Source organism: Hyla sarda, chromosome 13, assembly GCF_029499605.1.
Source record: "Hyla sarda isolate aHylSar1 chromosome 13, aHylSar1.hap1, whole genome shotgun sequence".
Classification (NCBI taxonomy): domain Eukaryota; kingdom Metazoa; phylum Chordata; class Amphibia; order Anura; family Hylidae; genus Hyla; species Hyla sarda.
In genome coordinates, this window is record NC_079201.1 from 28603788 (window position 1) to 28628559 (window position 24772).

General features: G+C 41.7%; 1 protein-coding gene across 1 annotated transcript in view; it reads right to left on the reverse strand.

Annotated features, from left to right (window-relative positions):
- The window catches only part of TMEM100 (transmembrane protein 100), a 61844-nt gene extending 58455 nt beyond the window's left edge, over nt 1–3389 (reverse strand). The window contains exon 1 of the mRNA XM_056550357.1: nt 3277–3389. The gene's annotated coding sequence lies outside the window, so the exon portion shown is untranslated. The remainder of the gene's footprint in view (nt 1–3276) is intronic.
- Between the last annotated feature and the right edge of the window lie 21383 nt (nt 3390–24772).

Below are 24772 nucleotides of genomic sequence, written 5' to 3' on the forward strand. Positions count from 1 at the left end.
CCCAAATTTGCCATCACAATCCTACTGGAAGACAACAGCATATCAAGAGGGTCATTAAAAACTACATGTCATTTTTAAGGACATTAAGGAATATATTATATATTATCATATGCTAACATGGAAACTAGGCAAAATATGTATCTGGGAAATAACAATGATTACATATAGCACTGTATATATTTGCATTCTAAATAAAATAATATTTTATATTTCAGTCTGAAAAAACAATTCCAGGAGCTGCCATAGTGTATCTTCAATCACTATAGAGACCCAATCACTATAGACACCTAATCCCTATAGACTTAGACCTAATTATTATAAAGACGCAATCTCTAAGAGACCCAATCGCTCAATCACTAAAGAGACTCAATCACTATAGATACCTAACCACTCAGAGACCAATCACTATAGATACCTAACCACTCAGAGACTCAATCACTATAGATACCTAACCACTCAGAGTCTCAATCACTATAGATACCTAACCACTCAGAGACTCAATCACTATGAATACCTAACCACTCAGAGACTCAATCACTATAGATACCTAACCACTCAGAGTCTCAATCACTATAGATACCTAACCACTCAGAGTCTCAATCACTATAGATTCCTAACCACTCAGAGTCTCAATCACTATAGATACCTAACCACTCAGAGACTCAATCACTATAAATACCTAACCACTCAGAGGCTCAATCACTATAGATTCCTAACCACTCAGAGTCTCAATCACTATAGATACCTAACCACTCAGTCTCAATCACTATAGATTTCTAACCAATCAGAGTCTCAATCACTATAGATTTCTAACCACTCAGAGTCTCAATCACTATAGATTCCTAACCAATCAGAGTCTCAATCACTATAGATTTCTAACCACTCAGAGTCTCAATCACTATAGATACCTAACCACTCAGAGACTCAATCACTATAAATACCTAACCACTCAGTCTCAATCACTATAGATACCTAACCACTCAGTCTCAATCACTATAGATTCCTAACCACTCAGAGTCTCAATCACTATAGATACCTAACCACTCAGTCTCAATCACTATAGATACCTAACCACTCAGAGTCTCAATCACTATAGATACCTAACCACTCAGAGACTCAATCACTATAAATACCTAACCACTCAGAGTCTCAATCACTATAAATACCTAACCACTCAGTCTCAATCACTATAAATACCTAACCACTCAGAGACTCAATCACTATAGATACCTAACCACTCAGAGTCTCAATCACTATAGATACCTAACCACTCAGAGTCTCAATCACTATAGATACCTAACCATTCAGAGTCTCAATCACTATAGATACCTAACCACTCAGAGACTCAATCACTATAAATACCTAACCACTCAGAGTCTCAATCACTATAAATACCTAACCACTCAGTCTCAATCACTATAAATACCTAACCACTCAGAGACTCAATCACTATAGATACCTAACCACTCAGAGTCTCAATCACTATAGATTCCTAACCACTCAGAGTCTCAATCACTATAGATACCTAACCACTCAGAGTCTCAATCACTATAGATACCTAACCACTCAGAGGCTCAATCACTATAGATACCTAGCCACTCAGAGTCTCAATCACTATAGATACCTAACCACTCAGAGACTCAATCACTATAGATACCTAACCACTCAGAGACTCAATCACTATAGATACCTAACCACTCAGAGACTCAATCACTATAGATACCTAACCACTCAGAGTCTCAATCACTTTAGATACCTAACCACTCAGAGACTCAATCACTATAGATACCTAAACACTCAGAGACTCAATCACTATAGATACCTAACCACTCAGTCTCAATCACTATAGATACCTAACCACTCAGAGACTCAATCACTATAGATACCTAACCACTCACAGACTCAATCACTATAGATACCTAACCACTCAGAGACTCAATCACTATAGATACCTAACCACTCAGAGACTCAATCACTATAGATACCTAACCACTCAGAGACTCAATCACTATAGATACCTAACCACTCAGAGACTCAATCACTATAGATACCTAACCACTCAGAGACTCAATCACTATAGATACCTAACCACTCAGTCTCAATCACTATAGATACCTAACCACTCAGAGTCTCAATCACTATAGATACCTAACCACTCAGAGACTCAATCACTATAGATACCTAACCACTCAGAAACTCAATCACTATAGATTCCTAACCACTCAGAGACTCAATCACTATAAATACCTAACCACTCAGAGACTCAATCACTATAGATTCCTAACCCCTCAGAGTCTCAATCACTATAGATTCCTAACCACTCAGAGACTCAATCACTATAAATACCTAACCACTCAGAGACTCAATCACTATAGATTCCTAACCCCTCAGAGTCTCAATCACTATAGATACCTAACCACTCAGAGACTCAATCACTATAGATTCCTAACCCCTCAGAGTCTCAATCACTATAGATACCTAACCACTCAGAGACTCAATCACTATAGATTCCTAACCACTCAGAGTCTCAATCACTATAGATACCTAACCACTCAGAGACTCAATCACTATAGATTCCTAACCCCTCAGAGTCTCAATCACTATAGATACCTAACCACTCAGAGACTCAATCACTATAGATTCCTAACCACTCAGAGACTCAATCACTATAGATACCTAACCACTCAGAGACTCAATCACTATAGATTCCTAACCCCTCAGAGTCCCAATCACTATAGATACCTAACCACTCAGAGACTCAATCACTATAGATACCTAACCAATCAGAGACTCAATCACTATAGATACCTAACCACTCAGAGACTCAATCACTATAGATACCTAAACACTCAGTCTCAATCACTATAGATACCTAACCACTCAGAGTCTCAATCACTATAGATACCTAAACACTCAGAGACTCAATCACTATAAAGATGCAATCGCTATAAAAACCCAATCGCTAAAGAGACCCAGTCACTTCAACGGTGGCTCCAAACATACATATCAATAAAGTTTGTAAGTGTGTGAATCCTGAAAACTCTTCCTATTAACCTACATCACTTGCTATAATGACAGTCATAGATGCACTTCCAAGTTATCTTGAGACGTTTTGCATAAATAATTTCGATAACATGTTTACGTGTCATAGAGCTAAGTTTGTAATTTAGCAAAATTTCTCAAGATATCTTGAAGCATCTACGATTGCCATTATGGCAGACTTGCACATTCAGTTTGTTCTCTTGAGAGAAAAATGCTTCCATTCATATACAGTACCTTTAGGCTCGGCATGAGCGTCCATAAATCCTTATACATTGCGCAGTATGAGTCACCAGATAAGTCCAGTCCTTGCTTTTCAGTCCATGAATGGCTTTGTATGTGAATTAGTGAAGCTGATGAGCATGTCTTCTCATCTGTTAAGTCTATCCTCTTGTGTAGCTTTGGCGTCTTCTCATGAATCACACAACAAGAAGAGTGCAGGAAAGGCATCTGTCACTGCGCCCTCTTCTCTGTCTACGTCCACTTGCTGGAAGTAACATCAGCCCGAAAGGAAACATTTGGAAAGCTGTCTTCTTTCACTTACAAGTCTTTGATGGTTCTAGGGTGTGGAGTGGGAAATAGGAAGATTTGCCAAACTGAATTAAGATCTGAACTCTATTGTTTATTTTCCAATCAAGTCCTTTTCAAGATCGCAAGACAGAAAATGTTCGGCTTCACCTAACTGTTCAAAGAGATACTTTTTCCTGTAAAATGTAGACTGGTCCCATAGTCTCCTATTTGTTTAGTTAATTTTCATATACAGGAAGGTCTCATTGTTGTCCCCAGAGGAAGACTTCCTTCAAGTTAATTAATCTACTATAAGCAATTATTATTCCTAAACAGCTTAAAATAACTCCTTTTCATATTACCCTATGAGCGCTAACAATGGTCCTTGTCACCGCCTTACCGAAAGGAGATAGGGGATGCTGGGTATGGGCGGACTCAAGTTATGGATCCATACACCCGTAGGGGGACTATGAGGAATTAAATCCGTCTTTGGTCTCAAAGAGTTTAACATTTTTAATGTGATCAAGATATGTAATATGTGTTTAGATAAGGGATCATGTGATATGTGTTTAGATAAGGGATCATGTGATATGTGTTTAGATAAGGGATCATGTGATATGTGTTTAGATAAGGGATCATGTGATATGTGTTTAGATAAGGGATCATGTGATATGTGTTTAGATAAGGGATCATGTGATATGTGTTTAGATAAGGGATCATGTGATATGTGTTTAGATAAGGGATCATGTGATATGTGTTTAGATAAGGGATCATGTGATATGTGTTTAGATAAGGGATCATGTGATATGTGTGTTGATAAGGGATCATGTGATATGTGTTTAGATAAGGGATCATGTGATATATGTTTAGATAAGGGATCATGTGATATGTGTTTAGATAAGGGATCATGTGATATATGTTTAGATAAGGGATCATGTGATATGTGTTTTGATAAGGGATCATGTGATATGTGTTTAGATAAGGGATCATGTGATATGTGTTTGGATAAAGGATCGTGTGACATGTGCTTTCATAAGGGATCATGTGATATGTGTCTGGATAAGGGATCATGTGATGTGTGTTTAGATAAGGGATCATGTGATATGTGTTTAGATAAGGGATCATGTGATATGTGTTTAGATGAGGGATCATGTGATACATGTTTGGATAAGGGATCATGTGATATGTGTTTTGATAAGGGATCATGTGATATATGTTTAGATAAGGGATCATGTGATATGTGTTTAGATGAGGGATCATGTGATATGTGTTTAGACAAGGGATCATGTGATATGTGTTTAGATGAGGGATCATGTGATACATGTTTGGATAAGGGATCATGTGATATGTGTTTACATAAGGGATCATGTGATGTGATGTGTGTTTAGATAAGGGACCATGTGATATGTGTTTAGATAAGGGATCATGTGATATGTGTCTGGATAAGGGATCATGTGATGTGTGTTTAGATAAGGGATCATGTGATATATGTTTAGATAAGGGCTCATGTGATATGTTAAGGGATCATGTGATATATGTTTTGATAAGGGATCATGTGATATGTGTTTAGATAAGGGATCATGTGATATGTGTTTAGATAAGGGATCATGTGATATGTGTTTTGATAAGGGATCATGTGATGTGTGTTTTGATAAGGGATCATGTGATATGTGTTTAGATAAGGGATCATGTGATATATGTTTTGATAAGGGATCATGTGATATGTGTTTAGATAAGGGATCATGTGATATGTGTTTAGATAAGGGATCATGTGATATGTGTTTTGATAAGGGATCATGTGATGTGTGTTTTGATAAGGGATCATGTGATATGTGTTTAGATAAGGGATCATGTGATGTGTGTTTTGACATATGATCAGCAATATGGAGCATGGTTAAGCCCAAGTCAACCCAGTATAATTCAACCTAGCAGTGCTTGTGCTATACAGGGAGGGTACAGAGTTTTTAATGCAATATAGTCAGCTTAATGGGCACAGGTGGATTGTCCTGCAGACCCACCATGCTGAGATCAGTTGAAGTATGTATTTTTTTTTAAGCCTGGTCCTGGTGATTGTGCATTGATTTATTATCCAGGGGATCTGCACTGTACCTGAAAAGGTAAATCAAGACTTCCCTCACACCTCAGTAGCAGCAGTTTCAGTGCTTAGTGTAACCCTTCCTTGCTGTGCTGCTGCTGTTACTTCCATTTCTGCTCAAAAGGCACCATGCAAAGCTAATGCATCAGTAACCACTTCTGTCCCCACATGTCATCTATAGGAGTGTACTGTGTACTGTACACTTTCATCAGCACACTGTTCGGCATAGCAGGGAGAGGTATGTACTGTAATGTGATTTACCAGAGAAGTAATAAATGGACACCACTGAAATGGACACAATGAGATATCGCTTAGAACCATAGAGGGGACTCTAAGGGGCTCTGGAACAACAGTGAGAGCACTATAACCCCTTTGTCACCACTATGTCACCAGGTTTTTAAAAATCTTTTGAATTGAAAGATACTCTTTAAAATCCTAGCTTCGCTCTTGTTATGACATAATGTCACACAGGCCCCCATTTGAGCCAAAGAGCTGGGGCTCACACTAGTGTTTGGATGACCCTGTCCATTCTCAAAGAACTAAGTTATATTTCATTATTTTTAGTGTTATACATTTTTCAAATTAACATGATCCTTATTTGTCTTTAAGGAGTTAAGGATGACCTTTTCCTTGTACTGTGCACTGGAGCTAGAATTGCCAGACGCATCGCTCAATGAAATAAGACAGAAGCAGAAAAAAATCAATTCTGTCTCCTCTTCTGGGTGTCTGGCTACTGTATCTTTGACCTTTGTGTTTCCAGATGAGTGGGACATATGCAGATAAAAGTTCTGCTGTCAATTGAGGTCATTTACTGATGTGCTAGCAGACAGTGGATATACCTGTACTTAATGGAAGGAAAATACACAAATCACAGATAAGACTTAAAGGGGTACTCTGGAGGGAAAAAAAAAATCAAATCAACTGGTGACAGAAAGTTGTACCAGTTTGTAAATTACTTCTATTTAAAAATCTTAATCCTTCCAGTACTTATCAGCTGCTGTATGCTCCAGAGGAATTTGTGTAGTTCTTTCCAGTCTGAGCACAGCGCTCTCTGCTGACACCTCTGTCCATGTCAGGAACTGTCCAGAGCAGGAGCAAATCCCCATAGCGAACCTCTCCTGCTCTGGACAGTTCCTGAGACTGACAGAGCTCATCTAGTGAACATTCATTCTTAGTGTAGTCATTTCATACCATTCTGAAGAGTTCCAGTGGATGATAAACAACATTCCTTGGTGGAAGGCTGACAAAGGCCGTATTATATCCATTGCCATCTACATAATAGAACATATCACCCAAACCCAATGAATTAAATTATGCATAGGATATTGCCATTCATCAGATTCAAGGTTTATAGTATAAAATTGCATTAAGACCACACAATTATTAGACCTTTACAAAACATGGTGGTTAGCAATGATGGATGTTGCTATTGCTATGATGGATGTCTAAGTGTTTACCATCTAACAATATACATACACAGTACATGACATCTGTAAACATATAGAAAGACCTTGGCATGTTGGACCCTCTTCATACAGCCTACAGAGTGCAATATTCTATGAAAGAATGTGAAAAGAAGCTGTATAAAGACGCTGAATACTGTGTCCTTCAATAGGATGGCATGACATCTAATCTCTGTAGAAAACATTCTACTCCATGATCAAAGCTTTAAAAGGAATATTCCGAGTATTGTTTTTTAAATCTAATGTGTTCAACTTGGGGGAGAAGAGGTATTGTAACACTCACGGTTCAGTAGACAGGAACACTTGTAGTAGTGGATCCCCTGGACCAGTGTGGAAGATGACACGGGCCGTACCAGGGAGCAGGGTCTAAGGTGCCGCTGTTTTTCACCAGAACCCGCCGTAAAGCGGGATGGACTTGCAGCAGCAGGCGGCACCCAGGTCACTCACACTGGCACGACTCGGCCACACAGGCGGCTGAGGAGATTCGGGGCATAGGTAGGATACGACAACTCATGGTCAGGATAGCAGAAGGTCATGGCAGGCAGCAAAGGAGCAAGGTCAGGTCACAGAACAATGAGGTCAGAAAATGGCAAGGCAACACACAGGAACGCTTTCTCTCAGGCACTAGGGCAACAAAGATCCAGCAGGGGTATGTGGGAGGTGCAGAAACTTATAACAGTGTGACAGGTGCAACGGATATTTACGGGCGCACTGGCCCTATAAATCTTAGAGCTCCGGCGGGTGCATGCCCTAGGAGGCGGGGGCACGCGCGCCGGAGCTGAGGGGAAGCAGCAGTAGACAGAGGTGAGTGACTGGCTGGGATTCGCATGCGAATCCCAGACCCGCCAGCTGGGAAATAGAAGGGGACAATGCGCTCACGGCCAGAGCGAGTGGCCGGAGCGCAAGTTGACACAGGTATGATCAAGAATTGAGGCGATATGTTTACCAACTCCTTTCTTATACCAGACACACCATGTATATTTTGAAGGATATAAATGTCATAAAATTGTCTTAAGATGAACTACTAGCGATGTGTGATGTTGATAAGCTAGTCCTATTTCCTGCACTGTCTGCAGGAGCCAGGGAGGGAGGGACAAGTAGAAAAGACCATCCCCTGACCAGCCTATGCTTAGATGTGTGCACTGACACATTGCACCTAAATTACTATGAGTGTTGTGTAGTTTTCTTTGTGGGCTTTTTCCCAACATATATTTTTCCATGGTATTTACTAAGGTTTCCCCACATTTTGCATTTTTCCCTACATTTTGCTTTTTTCTCTGATCTGTAGGGTTCAGCGCAAATCAACCTTTCTGTGGAAACCTTAGTAAATAGGTTGGGATTTTTTTAAAATGTCGGGGACATGGCCCCTTTTTTGGTGACCACTCCCCCTTTTCCTGGCGGCCACACCCTTTTTTCTTGTTTTCTCATTAATATGGAAAGTTGGTCATTTTTTTTATTTTTTTGTTTTGTTTTTTAAATTCAGGTGCAGGCAGAATTTATGTAGCAATGCACCAGAATCTGGCACACAACCTGAAAAAACAGGTCGGGTTTACAATAGTAAATCAGGGCAATTGTCTCAGAAGACTATCCACAGTACTCCGCTCAGCCAGCATCACCCATGTCAGTGCCAAAGCCCAAATATTAGTGTTCTGATGCCACACACTGTACAGTCATATATGAATTCCTATTAAAAAAAAGATGGTGGCTGCCTACTGTTTCCTTGGCTTCTTCAATTCTTGTGTTTGCCGGTTCAACCTTTTTGCATATGCAGATCAAGGTCTCATGGATAGCAACCACTACAAGCACTACTATGGAGCCTCTTAGTGTGCTGCCGTATCTGTATGAGACCATTTAAAAGGGGTACTCCGCTGCTCAGCGTTTGGAACAAACTGCTCCGAACACTGGAGTCAGTGCCAGGAGCTCGTGACATCTTAGCCCCGCCCCCTCATGATGACATGCCCCGCCCCTCAATGCAAGTCTATGATAGGGGGCGTGACGGCTGTGGGGGCGGGGCTATGATGTCTCGAGCTCCCGATGCCGGCTGAGCAGTGGAGTACCCCTTTAAGGAGATATACTGAGTGAAAATATCTCTGTAATATGGCATCTGTTGTAGCATGGCAGAAAAAAAAACTATGCTTTGACTATATAAATACAACAAAATTAGTTTGGTATGCCTCTGTATAAAATATACAACATATCGAGTGTGCATGCAGCCTTAAAGGGGTACTCCACCCCTAGACATCTTATCCCCTATCCAAAGGATAGAGGATAAGATGTCTAATCGCGGGGGTCCCGCCGCTGGGGACCCCCGCAATATAGCATGCAGCACCCACCTGTTACTGCTCCGGAAGCACTGGAGGGTCTGGGTCCCGACCCCAGGAATGGAAGATCATGACGACACGACTCCGCCCCCGTGTAATGTCATGCCCAGCCCCCTCAATGCTGCCACGCCCCTTCCCATAGACTTGCATTGAGGGGGCGGGGCCTGCTGTCACATGGGGGCGGAGTTGTGACGTCACGATCTCCCAATCTTGGGGTCGGGACCCAGACCCTCCAGCGCTTCCGGAGCAGTAACAGGTGGGTGCCGCATGCTATATTTGGATAGGGTATAAGATGTCTAGGGGTGGAGAAAAATGAAAAACAAAATTCACATTCTACACATTTTTTACTCGTTGCCTAAGGTAACCTTTTGGACTAATCATATCAGAATTTTGTCAGACAAATCACACGGGAAAAAATCTTATTACCTGTAAATATCTTTTATCTCACAGGATGTTGTATATAAACATTTTCCAGACAGTTGGCTCAACCAAACCTGCTCCGTCTCCTTACACATACCGGTCTCTATAGATGGCGTCCTACCTGTAGGATCTAAGTGTATCTGCCCACCCTATGGGGTTCCATGACTGCCATCAGCTATTTCACCTTCCCTGTGGCATCTGAGCCTTGTCCATATCAATGTCTCGGCATAACAGTTTGCCATGATAATTATATCTCTGGTACTTGTCCTCCATAATTTGATTTGCATATAACTTTGTCACATTTTGCTTGTCATTGCTTTCTGTATAGTATGTTAAGCTATTCCTTTCTATAATTGGTTAGTTCATACTATTTTGCTGTTTTTTTTTTTTACCTAGAATATTTTTAGGGTCTTTATGGTTCAGTAACCTAATTATTTGGCATCCCTGACGAACTGTGGTTGGATACACCACAAGAAACTTATTGGTATATGAGAAGTGCATATATGATTTATATAGTGGATTATTATAGTGTACTAGCTTTTGCCCCCAGCTTCGCTCACGTTAAGTTAAATTTGGGGTAACATAGATCTACTTTTTACAATCCTATAGTAATGAGGCCGCTCAAATTATAGTCAGAAAAAGGAAACAAAAAGGGGGAACCCGCCTACTCGCGCTGCTTATATACTGTCCTGGTACAGCAAGTGCATGTCGCATTTATAATGAGGTGGCCCGCCTTCTCGCGCTGCTTATATACTGTCCCGGATGCAGTGCGTGCATGTCGCATTTATAATGAGGTGGCCTGCCTTCTCATGCTGCTTATATACTGTCCGGGTGCAGCGTGTGCATGTCGCATTTATAATGAGGTGGCCCGCCTTCTCGCGCTGCTTATATACTGTCCCGGATGCAGTGCGTGCATGTCGCATTTATAATGAGGTGGCCTGCCTTCTCATGCTGCTTATATACTGTCCGGGTGCAGCGTGTGCATGTTGCATTTATAATGAGGTGGCCCGCCTTCTCGCGCTGCTTATATACTGTCCTGGTACAGCGCGTGCATGTCGCATTTATAATGAGGTGGCCCGCCTTCTCGCACTGCTTATATACTGTCCTGGTACAGCACGTGCATGTTGCATTTATAATGAGGTGGCCCGCCTTCTCATGCTGCTTATATACTGTCCGGGTGCAGCGTGTGCATGTTGCATTTATAATGAGGTGGCCTGCCTTCTCGCGCTGCTTATATACTGTCCGGGTGCAGCGTGTGCATGTTGCATTTATAATGAGGTGGCCGGCTTTCTTGCACTGCTTATATACTGTCCTGGTGCAGAGCGTGCATGTTGCATTTATAATGAGGTGGCCCGCCTTCTTGCACTGCTTATATACTGTCCGGGTGCAGCGCGTGCATGTTGTATTTATAATGAAGTGGCCCGCCTTCTTGCACTGCTTATATACTGTCCGGGTGCAGCGCGTGCATGTTGCATTTATAATGAGGTGGCCCGCCTTCTTGCACTGCTTTTATACTGTCCGGGTGCAGCGCGTGCATGTTGCATTTATAATGAGGTGGCCTGCCTTCTTGCACTGCTTATATACTGTCCGGGTGCAGCGCGTGCAATTTTTTTCGTGGATTATTATTATGTAAATACAGATACAGACAGATGTTGTTTTTATTTAGGAGTAATGGTGCAAATTTTCGAATTCAAAAATCAACCTAATCTTAATTCATACAAACTTTGAACCCCCTGTTTCACCCTTTCGGGGGTGGAATTTTAGAAAACGTTAAAATATGTGTTTCTTTATCTCTAATTGTTAGCCTGAAAACAAAGTTTCATGCTTCTAGCTTCAAAAATGACAGATTTCCATACAAACATTCAACCCCTTTTTCACCCCCTTAAAGGGGTACTCCGGCGCTTAGACATCTTATCCCCTGTCCAAAGGATAGGGGATAAGATGCCTGATCGACGGGGTTCCCCACTGGGGATCCCCCGTGATCTTCCACGCCGCACCCCGTTAGAATCAGTCCCCGCCCCCGTGTGACGTCACGCTCCTTTGGATAGGGGATAAGATGTCTAGGGGCGGAGTACCCCTTTAAGGGTTGAATTTCGAAAAATCCTTTCTTATTCCTCGTCTACATCTTAAAAACAACACCTGTGTAAAAATTCAGCCTCCTAGGTCCAAGGGTTTAGGCTGGGCGTTGATGAGTCAGTGAGTCCGGCCTTCTCTTTTTATAAATATGTATAGATGTAACCTTTTGGACTTATCTTTTCGGAATTTTGTCAGACAAATCACATGGGAAAAAAAACTTATTACCTGTAAATATCTTTTATCTCACAGGATGTTGTATATAAACATTTTCCAGACAGTTGGCTCAACCAAACCTGCTCCGTCTCCTTACACATACCGGTCTCTATCGATGGCGTCCTACCTGTAGGATCTAAATGTATCTGCTGACCCTATGGGGTTCCATGACTGCCATCAGCTATCTTATTACCTGTAAATATCTTTAATCTCACAGGATGTTGTATGTAAACATTTTCCAGACAGTTGTCTCATCTCTTATGAAAGACAGAGGCCATTTCTCACCATGACCTTATATCTTTTCTATCACTTTAGACAGAGTAGATCATCTGTGAGCATGACATTTTGCACTTTTGTTTGTTGTGTTTGAAGGGTGGAACATGTAATTTTGTTCTTTAAACAGGTTCCAAATTACATGCCTATAAATTCCAAAATAAATCAATATATTTTTGGAGGGAGTCAAACACAATTTTTCTGATCTCCAACTTCTCAAAATTCACAGCCATAGTTAAATGATAACATTTTGTTTTCCTTCACAAAGTAACAAAGGGAGCAGGTGAAGGCAGCCAGGATTTTATTGGGGTACCATATATAAAAAAATATATGTCCCTGGCCAACCCCTTTAGGTTATGCCAAGAATCTATCAGAGCTCCCTCCCTCCCTCTCCCTTTATATCTGTTTGTATTTTATGCTGCAATAAAAGCGTGAAGATGGACTTTGGTGAGTGGCCGGCTATATATATGTCAATGTATACCAACAATATCAGCCAAAAAGGCATCATTTTGCCATATCTTTGGCTCATGAACCTTTTGGTCCATCAACCATTATGTGTTATGTAAACAAGCCCTCATTGGTAAACATTCCTGTATAAAAGTCTATAGAAAAGCTATAAATAAGCAGGATGTTCATTGACAACACACTGTATAGAACAGAAGATATTTACTGAATTGACGGGGAACGTACCTGGGACTTCCTGTTCTATGACGTTAGTGAAAACCTGCCGACTTCCTGTTGCACTTTTAGGCTACATGTGAGTAAAACAAACAACTGTGTTTTGTTTTAAAACATTACAAATGTTGCCTGTAAAAACAGTGTTATCAGCTGGCATCCCAGTCCATGCTGTAAGCTTTCCTCTGCAGATATAAGGAAAGTGAAATAACCTCAAAATTCATGTATAACACTATGAGCCCAAAAAGCCCTGTCTAACACTGTTATGTCACCTAGGAGGGTATCCAAGTACTTCGGAGTACTTTAAAGTTAATGTTAAATTTACTACAACATGTATGGCTATAGATACACCGATGGTACCCATGATAACTAACAGTTTGTTAAAAAAAACAAAAAACACTGCACTAGTAGATTTTATAAGATTTTTACAATTTAAAAAGTCTAAAAATAATTCCTTTTCATACGCACAAGGAGGTATCAGAAGAATCAATGGCTTTTTACAAGCAGGCCAAAAAGTATTCCATATTGGGATTAACAACAGGTTGTGCACCTGGCAAGAGAAGAAGCAGTGGCTTTTTGCAAGCTGTCCAAAAATACTCCCATTTTGGGGATCAACAACAGGATCCGCATCCTGAACAGTTAAGACGAAAGCCAAAAAATGATTCTTATTTTTGGCACTATCTGGTTGTGTAGGCCAGGGGTGGTGGTAGAAGTAGCTGCATCAGCAGAAGAACAATTTAAAACAATGTAAAGGAGGGGGATCTTTGCTTACATAGTCCTGGTAGTACCAGGCAGCAATGGTGGTGGATGCTTGTAGCAGTAGCGAGTCATCAGCAGGGGAAGATGACTGTTGGTAGTAGTAACAAGTCTACAGAAGGGGTGGTAGTTTTAAAGGCCAGTAGACAGCAGGGGTGGTGGACTGTTGGTAGAAGTAACAAGTCTACAGAAGGGGTGGTGGTCTTAAAGGCCAGTAGACAGCAGGGGTGGTGGTCTGGTGGTAGTAGTAACAAGTCTACAGTAGGGCTGGTTGTTGTTGAATCTAGTAGACAGCAGGGGTTATGGACTGGTGGCAGTAGTAACAAGTCTACAGTAGGGGTAGTTGTCAAAAAGCCAGTAGACAGCAAGGGTGGTGGACTGTTGGTAGTAGTAACAAGTCTACAGTAGGGCTGGTTGTTGTTTGTAGAAGCCATTAGACAGCAGGGTGGTGGCCTGTGTGTAGTAGTAACAGGTCTACAGAAGGGGTGGTGTTCTTAAGACAGAAGACAGCAGGGATAGTGGTAGTACTACAGAGTGGTAGTACTACAGAGTTGGCAGACAATCTTGTTCGGCTATGACACTACAATGGAGGGCGGACTACACTTGTAAATAAACGCGACTACACTTGTAAATAAAGCAGTGTTTTCCAATCAGTGTGCCTCCAGCTGTTGCAAAACTACAATTCCCAGCATGCCTGAAAAGCCAAAGGCTGGGATTTGTAGTTTTGCAACAGCTGGAGATATGCTGCTTGAAGAACACTGTGCGGAAATATATTCTTCACTAATATTTTTGACCATATATATGAACCCCCTATACAGAGAGTTATTAGGGACTTTGTTATGCTGATAAGCAGGAAGGTTTCTATCATACAGACATAAGGCTGCAAAGATATCCAACTCCTTGTTCTGTTGCATGACTCCCTGTAAAGTTTCCAGTTCACAGGCCTCTCTGTTAATCCCTTCTCTTTCCTTTCACTCACTCTTTTTATTAACTTGCTAACTCCTCTCTCCAGGAAAGCATTCAGGTCACTTCCATCTGCGCTTCCTTTATAGTGACGTCTGGCCGAGCCTCTGCTGCCCATCTAGCAGTGGGAAAAGGTCTTTTCTCAAAATACGACATCTGTCAGGAACAATACCTGGTGGATGTGCTGACAAAGGTTTACTTTTGCTAACAGGTGTATTAAGCAGAGGCAGAGAAGAGAAGTACCGTAGGTTGTGGTGCTTGCCAGTGAGTCATACAAAGCATAATAAAAATCAAGAGTTCTTTACCCCGGTCCTTGGTATATAACAGTAAATAATTTGTATAGCTTGGTAAACACATATGGAGCGCACCTTTGCTTTATACATTGGGAACTACACTTAACTATAATTTACAATATAAATGTATGTGCCTTGCGCCCGATGCATTTTAATTAAGAAAGCACTGGTCATTTTAATGGACAATGGCTTCTTTTTACAACTAACATAGCATGAGTGCTCACAAGAAAATCTCTCTTTGATTGTCTTTAAAAATGTTGCTTTCTAACCCCCTAAAAAATGTCTATCCACTGAATTTGCAGTTCACCACCTGTTGTTAGGCTCAGTCCAGTAGCCGGGACACCAAGATGGACCAAAGGATGTGGGGGAGGGACTTAGCTAGCGCTATGTGCAGGAAAGAGCTTGGATTGTGTGAATACAAGCCTTTCTTTCTACTCACAATAGGGGAGATTTATCAAAACCCGTTTAGAGAAAAAGTTGCAGAGCTGCCGATAGCAACCAATCAGATTGCTTTTTTCATTTCTGAGAAGGACTCTGAAAAATGAAAGAAGCAATCTGATTGGTTTTGATAAATCTCCCCCCCTTGTGCTTTGCAAAACAAGTGCATCAATAATGCCCTTTAACACATGCCCCCATTCACATTCCATCTATAGTAGTGTACTGTATATTATCCCAAAGCACATTGCCTGTGCACTTTGTAAAACACTATGTCATGGCACATCAAAGAGTAGTAGGTGCTGTCCTGAGCTCGCTTCATACCCGCATGGTCCCAGCTGCTGTCAGCAGCCAGTACCCGTGGCTCATGCCGGACATCGCCAATCAGGCTGATGTCCAGCATTAATCCTGCAGACACCGCGATCAAAAGTGATCACAGCGTCTAAAAGTGCCAAAATCAGTTTCTGGTAGCTCAGAGGAGATTGTGACCATTGTGAGGAAATCACAATGTTCCGATCAGCCGTAAGGATGGAGAAAAGTTTCTTACCTCCTTTCTGTCATCTGATCGGTGTTCCTATGCTGCAGCCAGCCACTGCAGGCTGTGACAATTGAGCACCGATCAATGCTCTACTATAGAGCAGCATTAATCAGTGTATACAATCTGAAGATTGCATGTAATAGTCTACTATGGAGACTACAAAATGTTGAATAAAGTGTTAAAAAAAGTTTTTAAACATAAATAAACCCCTTCCCTAATAGAAGTTTGAATCACCCCCCCCCCCCTTTTCCCATTTTCAAACTAAAAATATGTAAACATATTATATTTTAATAGTTCGGACATTTACGCATGAGGCGCTACCACAAATATTTAAATATAAATATTTGTGGTAGCGCCTCATGCGTAAATGTCCGAACTATTAAAATATAATGTTAAGTAAACCGCACAGTCAATGGCTCAATGGCGTAAATGTAAAAAAAAAAATAAAATACCAAAGTCAAAAATTGGGTATTTCTGGTCACTTCTTATACTAGAAAAAAGTTGAATAAAATGTGATCAAAAAGTCCCATCAAAACAAAAATGATATCCCTAAAAACTTAAAGGGGTACTCCAGTGAATTTTTTTTTTAAATCAACTGGTGCCAGAAAGTTAAACACATTTGTAAATTACTTCTATTTAAAAATTTTAATCCTTCCAGTACTTATCAGTTGCTGTATGCTCCACAGGAAGTTCTTTTCTTTTTGAATGTCTTTTCTGTCTGACCGCAGTGCTCTCTGCTGACACCTCTGTCCATGTCAGGAACTGTCCATAGCAGGAGCAAATCCCCATAGTAAACCTATCTTGCTCTAGACAGTTCCTGTAAGTGAAGGAAAAAAACAGGGAGACCAAAGGGGGTACCTCGTGTGATACCGTAGGGATATTGAAAGTAAGAGATAGAGAGGTAGCGGGGCCTATAAGACCCCTAGGTAGTGGCTACTCACCTTGCGGCAAGTACAAACTTGCATATCAACTCACGAATGGGGTTAAAGAAGAAAGCAGGAACCGCTGCTAAGCTTCAGGTTGCAGGAGAGGTAGAACCGTTTCCTGGGAGAAGACCAATAGTAGTACAGCAAAATAACCTTAGGATGGCGCTGCTGGTTCCAATGGTGAAGATAACAAACCGTAGCCAGAGATGTAGATAATACAAAGCACTGAATAGTTTATTTAAAAGTGCATAAAAAATAATAAAACAGAAGGTTTACGTGTTTCGGGAGTCTCCCCCTTCATCAGATCAGTATCTGATCTGATGAAGGGGGAGACTCCCGAAACGAGTAATTATGTTTTATTGTTTTTTATGTATTACCTACATCTCTGGCTACGGTTTGTTATCTCCCCCATTGAAACCAGCAGCGCCATCCTAAGGTTATTTTGCTATGCTACTATTGGTCTGGACACTTCCTGAGACAGACAGAGAGGGCAGCAGAGAGCACTGTGGTCAGACAGAAAAGAAATGTAAAAAGAAAAAACTTCCTCTGTAGTATACAGCAGCTGATAAGTACTGGAAGGATTTAGATTTTTTAAGTCCAGCGGCGGGACCCCTGCAATCAGACATCTTATCCCCTATGGTTTGGACAGGGGATAAGATGTCTAGTGGTGGAGTATCCCTTTAAACGTGGTGAATAACCTAGATTATTGAAGACCCTTTGTATATGTGGGAACATTCTTGTTTTACATGTGAATGTACATTCAAAAAGCATTAAAATGTTAAAAATATTAATAAATATTACATTATCACTAGAAACAAATATTGGCCCTATGGTGATCAAGCAAGAAGAAAAGTACAGTAATGTCTCCAGACGGGCTACATTTGCTAACGTCAAGTCTAGTTCAGGGGTTGCTGCTATCTATATGTCTGATTATTAAGACTCATTTCCTTAAGGAAGCATTTAAGCATCCTCCCAAGTAACTATTACATAACCCGGGAGGCCATAACAAATGGACTTCCTCTACACTACAGATGCTTTATTAACCCTGTATAGGTTGTAACCATCAATCAAACCTCGACCATGTTGTAATGAATGCATTAGTTGTTCCATTTTTTAAACATCCTATAAAAAAGTGCAAAAACAATGGCAATTTTCTTATGTACAGAAAGACGGTGTTGATAAATGAGGCCAGAACAATTCTCTGGCATAAAAAATATGGCATTTGCATCAACTCAAAATACGACTGGGATTCACATAGGGCATAACTTTGGGTCATTATTGGCTGAATAAACGATTATTCAACAACTGATTAAGTTCTTTAAACCCCTTAAAAAAATCATCACCCATCAGCTGCACATCTCCCCGTGTAATAGGGGATGTATGACCAACAAGTGGATGTCAGCAAAATTCCACACAAACAGTCTAGCGATCATTTGGGCGGCCTTTTCTGCACAATGTTTAAGTAGTAGTCTACCACCCTCTCCTCCAATTTAGAGTGCACTAGGGTCAGATCCAGACTGTGATAAATATGGACGTTATTAGACATGTCCTGTAACCGAACGCTGATCTCATAGATTGGCACTCATTTACAGAGCCTATTGGCTGCTTCTGTCCAGATCGCGCCTGGTCCATGCTGGTCAAGGCTTACTGCTTTTTGTCTAAGCAAGCAGGAAATCCCTGACAGGCGATCAGTGGCTAAGGAGGGTTACTGCTACAATCAGTGAAACATAGAATGTGCCGTCAGATAAGAACCATTTGGCCCATCTAGTTTGCCCAATATTCTGAATACTATAAATAGTCCCTGACCCTATGTTATATGAAGAATAGCCATATGTCTATCTCTATCTTATATGAAGGATAGCCTTATTTCTATCTCTATCTTATATAAAGGATAGCCTTATACCTATCCCTATCTTATATGAAGGATAGCCTTATGTCTATCCCTATCTTATATGAAGGATAGCCTTATACCTATCCCTATCTTATATGAAGGATAGCCTTATACCTATCCCTATCTTATATGAAGGATACCCTTATACCTATCTCTATCTTATATGAAGGATAGCCTTATACCTATCCCTATATTATATGAAGGATAGCCTTATACCTATCCCTATCTTATATGAAGGATATCCTTATGCCTATCCTATACATGCTTACACTCCTTCACTGTATTTGCAGCTACTATTTCTGCAGGAAGGCTATTCCATGCATCCACTACACTCTCAGTAAAGTAATACTTCCTGATATTATTGCAGAAACCTTTATCCCTCTAATATATAACTATGTCCTTTTGTGGTAGTTTTACTTCTATTAAATATCCTATCCTTCTTTACCTTGTTGATTCCCTTTATGTATATAAAAGTCTCTATCATATCACCTCTGTCTCTTCTTTCTTCTACACAATCCTGCAACCTATGTACTAGTTTAGTATCTTCTCTGAACTCTTTGCAATATATCTATTTCCATCTGAAGATACGGTCTCCAGTACTGCGCACAATACTCCAAGTGAGGTCTCACCAGTGTTCTGTACAGCAGCACGAGGACTTCTCTCTTTTTACTGCTTATACCTCTCCCTATACACCCAAGCATTATGCTAGCATTTCCTGTTGCTCTATGACATTGTCTGCCTACCTTTAAGTCAGTGACTGGCTAAGTGGGTATTTTCTGGGTGTCAAGATGCCACAAGAATGCGCTGATCAGGGAATGGGAACTGCCCGGACAGCAGTGTTGGGGGATCAGGCAGACAAGTATGAATATTTTTAGATTTTTACAATAACCTAAACCTATTCTAAAAAAAACACCTTTAATACTGTTTAGAGATCAGTGATTACTTACACAATGATTTCCTACATATGGTGATTTATCAATATTGCAATAAAAATGTGGGAGATCCACAGGTTATTGAAGGATCTTTTACTTCCTGCACTGTGGATGTTTACTCACTGTGCTCAATAAAAGTGTGGCTTAGATTCATACAGAGATGAAGCAAAGTAATGGAGCAACTCGCTGAAAGACTGCTTCATGTAGCCTTATTCCTTAAAATGGAAACTGGTACAACAGGGAGCGTGGATACGGCAACAAATCGTTTCAGGTCAGTCAGGAACTTTGACAGTCAAGAAACGATTTGTCACCATATCCTCGCTCTGCCTGTTGTTCTCCCTGTTTACCGCTTTCTGTGATATGGAATAAAGCTACATGAAGCCAACATTTCTTCTCTTCATCTCTGTATAAATCTGGATATAGACTTTGGAAGTAAATGACGTTGAGCACCACCTTGATATGCCTTGTGGACTCGCCTGACCTGTATACTATTGCAATCAGCTGTGGCACTCGTGGCACATATTCAGTAGTGCTGTGCCAGGTATTTTACTGCTTTAAGAAACTGAAAATTGTGGTTTAGGCTCAGTTCACACTGCATAAAATTTCCTGACATATTTTTACAGCGCAATGTTGCCTGTAATTGAAAAAAAAAATGCTGCATTTTATTTTGGTTGTTTTTATGCCAATTGCAGTGGAAATTCCGCGTACAAACCACAGTGTGTTTGATTTCCTAAAAGTGGAGTGGAGTTTTCTGTGGGTTGTTTTCCCAACAGGTACGTTTTCACGTAATTTACTAATTTGCCTATGTTTTGTACTTATCCCTACGTTTTGCTTTTTTTTTTTTTTCTAAACTGTCAGGTTTTCCCAAGTTCAAATTGACCACATTTTATGTGGAAACCTTAGTTTATATGTAGGGGTCACACCCCTTTTTTCAAGGACATGCCCCTTTCCCCGGGCAGGCATGCCTCTTTTTCAGTTTTTTTTATTTTTTAAATGGAGTGATGGTAAGGTTTGAAGATTTTTGGGTGGAAGTTTTGGCACATATGATGCCTCATTTTGCACCTCAATTCAGCTGCAAAACCCAACAAAAAAAAACATCCGAAGCACATTATTAAATAACCCCCAGTATGTTGGTAAATTTTACTCAGGATGAACTTAGTCTTAGATAAAAATCTGATCACATTTTATCTGAAAATAATAAGTAATAATAAGGGTTCAATTACTTTTTCTTGCAAGTGTATATACCCTTAATCAACACTTTATTCTATGGAACAGTGAAAAGTACTCTTCATATGACACATAAACTCTTAAAGGGGTACTCCCCCTAGATATCTTATGGTATGTCTGATCGTAGGGTCCCACCGCTGGGGACCCCCGCGATCTTGGATGCTGCACACCAGACATCCGGTGCACGGAGCAAACTTTGCTCCATGGCAGATGACTGGGGATGAGGGCGGGAGCAGCAGGACCTCGGCGATCAGACACCTTATCCCCTATGTTTTGGATAGTTCTTTACTTACATGATGGAGGGGTAGACAATCCAGAAATCGGTGTAGAGGCATGCTTCAGTAAATCTCTTATATTAGCAGCTTCTTCATATTCATGTATGTCCATTTTTACATGTATAAGGGAAATGTTGTTTTTTTACCTTCATGTCAGTGATTTAATCAGAACATATTATTAGTGACCTATAGAGTGTAAAGAAAGGAAATAAGCTCCTGTTATCTCAGCATCAGCACTGATGACCATATTGTGTGGGCAGACAGCGTAATATGGATAGTCCAGGCTTAAAGGGGTACCCCGCCCCTAGACATCTTATCTCCTATCCAAAGCTGCTGCTGCTGCTGCACCCGGCATTCGATTAGAGTGTCAGGTGCAGTGCTGGAGGCTTGTGATATCATGGTCGCGCCCCCTCAATGCAAGTCTAGGTGAGGGGGCATGACGGTCATCACGCTGCCTCCCATAGACTTGCATTAAGGGGGCGTGGCCCTGATGTCACGAGCGGGGTGTGACCATGATGTCACGAGCCTCCGCCCCCCATCACCAGTCATCCAGCATGGAGTGAAGGTCGCTCCGTGCACTGGATGTCTGGGGTGCCGCAGCCAAAATATTGGGAGTCCTTAGCAGCGGGACCCCCGCGATCAGACATCTTATCCCCTATCATTTGGATAGGGCATAAGATGTCTAGGGGTGGAGTACCCCTTTAACATGAGAACCTGAATGCATATATACTATAATGCTTGTATTTTGGTCTTTATTTTATCAGTATTTGTAAGTCAAAAATAGGAAATTATAATGGAGACATTTTGAAGGTCCCTCTCCTAATTTTAGAAACATATAAAATAAACAAGGCCTGTTCCCCTGTGTGATAGTTTAAATAACTCTCCAAATTTGGTTGTGCAAATGTGGGCACACAAGAAAGCTGAAATGGATCAAATCAAGGCAAGGCAACGCTCTGGGTGTATACAAATTACAGAACCACTTTCTCCTCAAAGGAATAACAGGCGCTGTCATGATCCAGTGTGTGAACAACATGTAGATGTATTAAAGAAGTTATCCACCATAAGGTGACTTTAGTACGTACCTGTGAGACAGTAATGGACAGTATTGGCTTAGGAAGTATCCGTGCTTGTCTATGGGCTAAATGGCTGTTGTAAGATTACCATTACGCTGTGGCTATCTTTTTGTGAACTGGATATTTCCTGTTGGAGTTTTCATTTTTCCTACAAATCCCATGATTCTACTTTTCTCCCTCACACACACATCAGCAACCCATTGAACCACAAATGAGCTGAATTCCATGGAAAAGCCAAGTGCTTTCTAATCAGGATAGCTCCAGCTGTTGCAAATTCCCTGTGGTCGCTCCATTCATTGAAGCAGAACAGGCCCCCCGTCATCACCTGACTAGTGAGGACGTGTCTCGGCCACACTGCATCCTCGGAATACCTGAGACAGGAGTCATCCAGAGCAAAGATCACATAAGAATGTGAGACCAGCCATCAGAGACAGATACAGACAATATATTATGAACTACACTAACTTTACAGCCCCTGTACCATAGTCAAATAGAAAAAATTCCTGGAATACGCCTTTAAAAACGTACAATGCATTTCAAGGATGTTCTATCTTCCTTACAACTACTAGTGCAATATACTGACCAAAATACTGGCCCTAGACAGCTACCTGTTTTACATAGACATAGATTAGGTACTCTATTTCATCATAACTACGAACCAAAATAAAAGCATTTAACATACACAAAGTAAAAGAACAAAAAAGGGATTAAACCCTTAGGGTTCGTTCACACTACTTGATACCCGCGGTATTCCATGGGCAGAATTACGCTAGCAGAATTACGCACGGTGAACTTTAACATCAGTGTGAATGGGTCTTCTGCGAGACCCGTTCACACTGAGCAATTTCAGCTGCGGATAATTCTGACGCTGTTCCGCGCAAAGAATATTTTCATTCTTTGAGCGGAATTCCGCAAGCTCTGCATAGCCGTCAATGGTGATGGCGCAGTGCCGTGCAGTCCTACCACCAAAAAACCTCTGCCGCAGCTAAATCTCTGCTCGCTGAATTCCACGAGCGCAGATTCACCGAGATTTACACAGTGTGAATGCACACTCAAGGACACAGCCCATTTTGACCTTAAAGGGGTATTCCAGGATTTTTTTTATTTGACTATGCTACAGGGGCTGTAAAGTTAGTGTAGTTCATAATATAGTGTCTTTACCTGTGTGTGACGCTTTTCTCACAATTCTTATGTGATTTTCACCCCAATATTTATTTTTAACAGCATACAAAATTACTGTTGTCTTGGATTTTTCCCAGCGTGCAGTGCGGTCGAGACCTGACTCACTAGTCAGCTGATGACAGGGATCCTGTCTGCTTCAATGGGTGGAGGGATCAATCTGCAACTAATGAAACAGCTGGAGGCACCCTGATTGAAAACCACAGGTCTGCAGCTCATTTATGTTTCAATGGGTGGGGTGGCTGATGTGTGGGACGGAGGAAAATGGAATCATGGGATTTGTAGGCAAACAAGAAAACTGAAAACAGGAAATACAAGTTCACAAAAAGCTAGCCACAGTGTTATGGTAATCTCACAACATAGCTATTGTTACGCCGAGCGCTCCGGGTCCCCGCTCCTCCCCGGAGCGCTCGCAACATCCTCGCTACTGCAGCGCCCCGGTCAGATCTACTGACCGGGTGCGCTGCGATACCGCCCCCAGCCGGGATGCGATTCGCGATGCGGGTGGCGCCCGCTCGCGATGCGCACCCCGGCTCCCATACCTGACTCGCTCTCCGTCGGTCCTGTCCCGGCGCGCGCGGCCCCGCTTCCTAGGGCGCGCGCGCGCCGGGTCTCTGCGATTTAAAGGGCCACTGCGCCACTGATTGGCGCAGTTGGTCTAATTAGTGTGTTCACCTGTGCACTCCCTATGTATACTTCACTTCCCCTGCACTCCCTCGCCGGATCTTGTTGCCATTGTGCCAGTGAAAGCGTTTCCTTGTGTGTTCCTAGCCTGTGTTCCAGACCTCCTGCCGTTGCCCCTGACTACGATCCTTGCTGCCTGCCCCGACCTTCTGCTACGTCCGACCTTGCTCTTGTCTACTCCCTTGTACCGCGCCTATCTTCAGCAGTCAGAGAGGTTGAGCCGTTGCTAGTGGATACGACCTGGTTACTACCGCCGCTGCAAGACCATCCCGCTTTGCGGCGGGCTCTGGTGAATACCAGTAGTAACTTAGAACCGGTCCACTAGCACGGTCCACGCCAATCCCACTCTGGCACAGAGGATCCACCTCCTGCCAGCCGAATCGTGACAGTAGATCCGGCCATGGATCCCGCTGAAGTTCCACTGCCAGTTGTCGCCGACCTCACCACGGTGGTCGCCCAGCAGTCGCAACAGATAGCGCAACAAGGCCACCAGCTGTCTCAACTGACCGTGATGCTAC